The 7,900-nt window shown below is 34.8% G+C and overlaps 1 long non-coding RNA gene across 1 annotated transcript; it reads left to right on the top strand.

The window, feature by feature from the left end:
* Positions 1-1,738: 1,738 nt before the first annotated feature.
* On the top strand, positions 1,739-7,157 carry LOC107844617. Its single transcript, XR_001666557.2, has 4 exons — positions 1,739-2,047; positions 2,726-2,791; positions 3,487-3,552; positions 6,482-7,157. It is a non-coding gene; the product is annotated as an uncharacterized LOC107844617 (long non-coding RNA).
* The last annotated feature ends 743 nt before the right edge of the window (positions 7,158-7,900 follow it).

Here is a 7,900-nt window from a genome sequence, read left to right on the forward strand (position 1 = left end):
CTATCTTCGTCAATGATGTTATTAACCACATCATCTATTAAGTGCAACCTGATTGCACTAGCAACCTTTTCATCCATTTCTTCCTAATCCTCCAATTTCATTGATTCGGGCTTTTTGGATTCACCACGTAGTGCCTTGTGTAATCCTTGTTGGATGAGCAGATCCCTCATCCTCCTCTGCCATGTTGAGAAATCGCTATCATCGTTGAATTTTGCTACATCGTACTTTATTCAAGACATTTTATTTTTATCGAGTATAGTACCACCGTTGAATTTTGCTACATCGTACTTTACTCCGGACATTTTATTTTTACCGAGTATAGTATCACCAACTGCAAATATTATTTTTGTGAATAAGCAGAACCTTATCTCTGATATCAATTATTGGGGATAAATTCCGTTACGATAATAATATTGTGGTAATAAAGAGTGATAATTACAACAACGGTAATACGGTTAAACGACAAGAACAATAAGAGCGATAATGACACTAAGATTTTTACGTGGAAACCCAATGAGGGAAAAACCACGGGCCAAGAGGAGCAACTGATATCTCTGTAGTAAGGAATTTTACACCGTAGTCACAAGTACAATACTCAAAGTGACTACTACACACTCAAAAGAAATCTCTCTCTTGATTTTTTCACCTCACTACAATATCGCTCACACTCTCTATTTTTCCTCACAGACTAAACTCTTTGTGATGCCCCACTCTATTTTTCTTTCTCTCTTTATTGGGTGTGTTTAAGTGAGCTGAAATTGCCTCTATTTAAAGACCCTCTATTGATGTCATCCATGACATCAAAACCCAACAAATGAACACTTTTCTTGAAAGGCCAATTTACATAGGATGGACCCTTACAGAAATATTCATGGCCAAACATATGCAGTTTTTACTTCTTTTTTTTCACTAAATTAAATATTTTTTTGAAAAAAATAATTTTCCACAATTCAGTCTGGTAATCACAAAGAACTCCTTCATACCAAATCGAATTGGCTTACCTTCAATTATGAACCATACCTCTTTTTTCTTTGAGCTTGAAACACAACGTTGTAGAAGATAATGTACGATCCGACCACAAAATTTTTTGTGCTAATTGTCCAACTTCACCTTTAATAAGCAACCAAAACAACTATCCATAAATCGATCGTACACTTTTGTCTTCACCAAGTGCTTCTGTATATTTTCAACAACATTCTACCTTTGATGAAATGGACACAAGTGCAGCAAAGTGGTCCTCGTCATCTAAATCCTTACTCAAATGATATTGGGAGAAGTCTATCGAAGTTTCACGTTCAGGTATCGCTAATGTATCATTCTCCTCAGTAGACTCATTTTCGTTGCTCAATGCCTCCGAAGATTGATCCCCTTCACCAGATATATTATATTCCTAAAGATAGTGTAAACAAAATTCATATCAAATTAACGAAAAAAGAAAACTCAAAATTATTATCTATGATTCTTTTTAAGTTGTGAGATTACTCGTCAATGTCACAACTGTCTTCCCCTTCAATATTTAAGTTGCAAAATTTAAAAATAAATAAGGTTAATCTGATTTTCCTCGAGCTCGTAATCAATATTTTTTTAATTGACTTTTCTCATAAGTTTTTGACAAAGAACAAATAAAATCTATTAAGAAAAAAGTAATGAGTTAAAACAAGAGTGAGTTTTACTTTAAAAAAAAACATTCAAGAAATAATGCATTTTTAATAAGAAAATTTGAGAAAAGAGACAGAAAGAAATCTAAAATGTGGGATGTCTGATGAGGGAAAAAATCGTCTCTTAGGGGTCGTTTGGTTTGAGGTTGTAATGACCCTACTGCTAGTGGGAAACAAATACTAGTGGAAAACTAGTGTTAGTGGAAGGTATTCTTTAAAATAAAATAATTACTACAAGAGATCATGATAAGGTTTATTTATTTAATTGAAATTGGACTCAGAAAGTTATTAGGAAGAAAGATATAAGAGATCTATACCTACAGTTTTCATGTTACGGTTCTATTTCTTCTTCTCTTTCTTTTCTTCTCACTGCTGCAACATACATTGAGGTTAGTGTACGATTTTTTCCTTCTTCCTATGGATTCGTTGCTGTTGTGAATACTTTTATCTATGAGGAATTGTTGTGGAAAAAGCAAGGCTAATCTTGATAGTTGGTTGATATTATTCTGGTTGTTGTTGCATTCACATGTTAGGCAGAAACAGAAGGGGCAGTACAATCTGGGTTGACATACAATTATTAGACCAAGCTATCATCAATTACATACTGGAGTAGTATTTTTCTTTCTTTGATACAGTACCTACTAAATATACTATAAGAGCTATTCTTTAGTACTTTGAAAAGCATCTTAGCACAATTAGAAAGTACTAATAATATGTTTTTCAAATAAGAAAGAGAAAAAGGTTTGGCTTTCTTCTGCCAAGTTTCACTCTGTAGATAGCATGATGTTACTGCCAATGTTCTTCATTACATTTAGTTAATGGACTTAAGGTGAGAATTATAGTTGAATAATTAAATAAGGATGTTAAAGTAATTATTTAATCATGGAATGTCATGGCTTTTTATGTTTTTCTGGGAAATTGTTTACTGTTTCAAATTTGGCCAGGCTGCCATATATTCAGAGTGAGAGTTCTTGATTTGGGGTTGGAATAATGATGAAGTTTTAGTTGAAAAATTTGACGTTCTAGTTCATATTCTTATATGGGATTATATATATATATTTGAACAGATTCTAACTATTTGGAAGCGTTACGTAAGGACAGGTTTGTTGATTGACACTTGGCTTCGATTTGAGGTAAGTTGAGACTTTCCTTAGACTCTTTCTCAACGTGCTTACTTGAATATTTGTTAGTTATGTGTAATGGGAGTAATGGGAATTGGAGGTCCGTATGGATGATTGTGACGAGTATCTATGCGGGTATCAGTGTTATCTGAGGGGATAAAATAAATTAATTGTATGTTTGAACTGTTTTTCCATATATGCTAGCCGATGGACTGATTGATTATGATACATAAATTATCGAAAAAGTTAGTTAATGATGATACTTGCACATCATGCATTTCATATGGGATCAGAGTGCACGCCTGCACAGTATTATATATATTTATGGAATCGGAGTGCATGCCTGCCCAATATTATATATATTTATGGGATTGGAGTGCACGCCTGCACAATATATACATTGCATTGCATTGATTTATTTGCTTCAGATTGGTTAAAGTGGATTGTGACCTTGTACTTATTTTATATGTGTCATTTATTTGACCGAATTGAGAAATTCTTGGATTATGTTATAATATCTTTATGACTGTTAAACTGAACTATTCTATTTGATTAATGTGGTCTTCCTGAGCGCAGGTTGTGTATTTGTGTTTACATGTTTTATGTGGTGTCACTCGTCATCACTTTGAATTAGGGTCGGTCGACGATGCTTGCTGAGTACATGTGGTTCCATACTCACTCTTGCTTTTTCTGCACCCTATGTGCAGGTACAGATCCGACGACCTCTGGATATTGATCCCTTCTTTCTTTGCTAGCATCATCAGAGATTTGAGGTAGCTGTTACTGGCTTCATAGACTACTGAAATCTCCTTCAGCTTTATTCTTATGCATTTTTCGCATTTTGAAAGACTCAAAATTTTAGTGGCTTGTATCAGTGACTTCCAGACCTGGGATCATCTACAAATTGATTTTTCTATTCTAAATACCTACTTATGAGAATATTTGGGATTGAATCTATTCTTATTTCTTCCGCTTCTATGAGTTTGAGATGTTGTTCTTGAAATTGGGCTTTTGACTTACCTATCACGGAGGATGGAATAGGTGCCACCACGGTCCTGAATTTGGGTCGTGACAAAGGTATAAGTAATCCAAGGGATAAGTAATCCCGGGATAAAATTCAGGATCACTTTATCCCTTGTTTGGTTGGAGGGAGTAATTGATGGTGGGATAACTTATCCCACTATTTTTTTCATAGTGATGGGATAACTTATCGCACATGGGATAAGTTACCCCGGATAATCCCGGAATAACTAATCCCGATATTAGTTATTCCGGGATAACAATTTCCCAACCAAACTACCCAGTGGTCGCTTGGTTTGAGGTGTTAAAGCAAATAATCCTGGGATAAAATTTTCTATTGCATGTTTGGTTGACAATATTCGGGATAACTTATCACGAGACTAATAAATAGTTCTGGGATAAGTTATCCACTCAATTGGTGGGATAACAATCCCAGTATAATTTATCCTTGGGATAAATGTATGCAAGGACAAAAATACTCTCAAAGTTTATGATTTTCATCTCTCTCTCTAAGTATTTCTAAGTTGTTTGGAGATCTTGTCCGTAGCTTTTCAATTAGTCTCTTTATTACTGATAAATTGCTCACTTCTTAGTTATAAGTATTTCTAAGTTATTTCTCAAGAATTCTCCTTATCTGGAGGTTCTACAATTGTGGTCTCAAGAGGTAAGTCTCTTCATTTTCTTTCACGAATTTTGTGTACAAATTCTGTTTCTTTTATATGTTAGTCAGAATGACTTGCAGTTTCGAAAATGACTTGTAAGTTTTGTGAAATAAAACTAGAAGTTGATTAACATGGAAGAAATCTTTCAAGAACAGAAGCCAGTGAAATTAGGCTCTAGAATAAACGTCTCTAAACTTTCCAAGGAAAGGTTCTATAATAATTGTAACGCCATTGCAACAATTGTTATGCTGTTGTCTGTCCTGAGCCGGGGGTCTCTATCGGAGACAACCTCTCTACTTCATTTGAGGTAGTGGTATGGACTACATACACTTTACCCCGCCTCCCCCAGACCCCAATTTGTGGGAATATACTGGGTAGGTTGTTGTTGTCATTGCAACAATGCTGAACTGTGAACCTATATTTAAGCAAATCCTGATATGCAAATCCACTGACCAAAATGATAGACAAGCCACCTTGAAAGGAATAGGATCTGACTAATATAATCATCGGTTTGAACTTTTAACATTTACCTTGGAATTTGGGAACTATACCTGCTTACTCATGTCATTGGATCCAATCGCAGTTGCTGCATAAACTAAATGGTAGAAATTTATTTGAACTGTGAGTGGATGTGGCGAAGTTTAGGTAGGGGTGGGAGTTAAGTATTTTGGTTCGTTTGGTATTTTGGTATTTGGGTATTCAGTTGTCTATACCTAATATTGAACCAAAGTTAGTTCACTTCATTTCAGTTTGGGTTTTCTCTATGTGCTTATTACAATGGATTATTTTCTGCTTAAAAGGAAAGCTTTGTTTTGCCTTCCGTTGGGACCCTATAAGGTGGTGATTCAAGTCTGGTTTTCCCAACGTAGGACCAACTCGATACTAGTTATAAAACAATGTCATGTAAATACATAGGAAGATTTTTTTCCTAGTAAATTAAATTGACATCATGAACTTTAATACCTTAGTCAATAACTTATGAGTTCTTTATCCATTTGTCCTAGCCTTGGTAAACAAAGTTACCTGGCACGTATTGCTGGTGGTAAGTGACAGGTATCCCGTGCAATTAGTCGAGGCGTGCACAAGATGACCCGGACACCACGATTGTCAAAAAGAAAAAAAACAAAGAACTAATATGAGTTTAAATTTTGCTATTTGTTGTTGTTGTTATGAGTTCTTTAAATTGACATTGCTAACATCTATAACTTCACACAAGGCATACACAGCTAAAAGGTCTAAGGGAAAACACAAGCAGTTATATATGAATATTTCAACAAAAGAAACACAGGTTGGACATGAGGTCTTTGTAGCTACTATAACCATTTTCCACATCTCAAAATGCTCGAAGTGATTGCAAAAGAAAATAGAATTGAGAGGAAAGAAAGGCTTGAAGTCCAGGTGACAAATAAGTAGTTAGACCTGAAACTTGGTCCACCGTAGTAGTCCACCAAATAGTTCGGTATTTTGGTTTACCGAAATATATCTTAAATCTGAACTGGGAAAAATCAAAGCTGAAGACCGATTGAAGAACCGAATTAGAGAGCTTTATCAAATTAATTTATTTTCCTTGTAAAAAATAAAGGTGCATAAATGGCACTGAAAGTTTCTGAAATCAACACATTTCAATGCTAGAACTTTAGAGATGTGTGTTTCAAATGTTCTCATGCGCTAGAGTAGACGTCAAGAGACGTGGTCTAAAGGGAGCATTGGTATAAATTCTCTTGGCTTACTGAGGAGATTGCTTGTTTAGATGACCTGAGATATTTGTTAGATGGATGGCATGGTCTGAATAGTAGGTACCGTGTTCTGAAGTATGAACCGATCTCTGGGACTTTTAATGCATCTGTGATGCGGGGAAAGAAAAATTCCATACATTTCGGAAATGAATCTTCTTTGACAATTTCACTTGTAAAGGAAATGGGAGCTTATGCGGTTTGAGTAATTGCTTATTGTTATTTATTGCTGTTTCAATGCAAGTGTACTGAAATGGTTTCTTTTCTGGCTCTCATCTGTCTGCTAGAACGAAGGCTGGAAAAAGAATGGGCAGATGCATGATCCTGACGAAAGCATTGTGTGCTTGGAATCTCATCTAATGTCAATTCATTTGAGTAATTTCAAAGGTGAAGAAAACGAGATAGAGCTACTAAGGTTCTTTCTGAAGAATGCCCAGATATTGGAAAAACTAACGATTCAGTGGGCCAAAAATGCTTTCTGGGAGGAGTATGTTCTTAAACCTGAAGTGGGATCATTGGAGGACGAATATGCTTACTTGGCCGAATATGCTGATAAAACAAAAAAGAGGTGTCAGAGAAGGTTTTGAAACTTCCTAAAACTTCTTCAAAGGTTATTCTGACATTTCCCGATGCCAAGTCCGAACCAAGTTCTTGTAACTGGTACGATAGATATTCAAAATGACTCGACCTTGGAGATGATTGTTTGATCGTTGGATATACTCTTATTGGTATTTCTCTTGAAGATCCAAGTCGGAACCAAACCGTATAAGAATTACCCCGATCCTTGATTTTTATGAAACTGCTATAGTTGTATCATGTTTCATGTTTGTACTGGAAAGTATGAAGCAGGATGTGGTTAACTTCCATTTACAAATGCCAAAGCAGCAATTTTGGTGCTTCAGGACATTGAAATCAATATGGACTTCTTCCTAACATCTAAAGTGAATGTATTGGTTTGGGTCATTGTTTTCCCTTGCCCATTCTTAATACAGCATACACACAAAGCAAATCAAACACAAACACATACACACAAGAAAAAGACACAAGAAAAAGAAACTCATTTGCAAAGTCACTTCTTCAGAGAGAACTTGAGTTGCAAATTCTTATTACATTTCACATGGCCGCATGGGGTCAATAAAGAATAATGTAATTGGCAGATAACAGCAGACCAACAGACCTGATGGGCAATTCCGTATAGATTTTGGGAGTAGTTTTTGAGAATTATCTCCATATATTTTTTTGAACGTGAAATTTGATTGGATTCAAAATTTAATCTTGAAATACTTTCAAGTTCCCGAAAACTGACTCAAACAAGTTTTTTGGTTTTCCCACGTTTTGATCCTTTGTTCCTTTGTGCATATACTGTGCTTCAGTAACTTAGTGGAAAACTTATCTATTTCTATCTCATTTTATTCTTAACATTAAATACGATTTATTATAATAATACATTTTTTAAAATATTAAATTTATTATATTCAAAAAATAATACAATAAAATTATTCCTATCATTTACTATTTCTTCATCTGTGTGTCAAGTCAATAGTGTGGATAACTGTTCATGAATGAAGGGAGTATTTTTTTCAAAAATAGCCAGTGTTTTGAAAATTCATGACATACCATGACAATGTCATGAATTTCAAACTAGTTAAATGGGTGAAAGGTACAAGATATTGTCTTGATTTTAAATGATAGAATCATGAATTTTG

The sequence above is a fragment of the Capsicum annuum genome, chromosome 8 (genome assembly GCF_002878395.1).
Source record: "Capsicum annuum cultivar UCD-10X-F1 chromosome 8, UCD10Xv1.1, whole genome shotgun sequence".
Taxonomy (NCBI): Eukaryota; Viridiplantae; Streptophyta; class Magnoliopsida; order Solanales; family Solanaceae; genus Capsicum; species Capsicum annuum.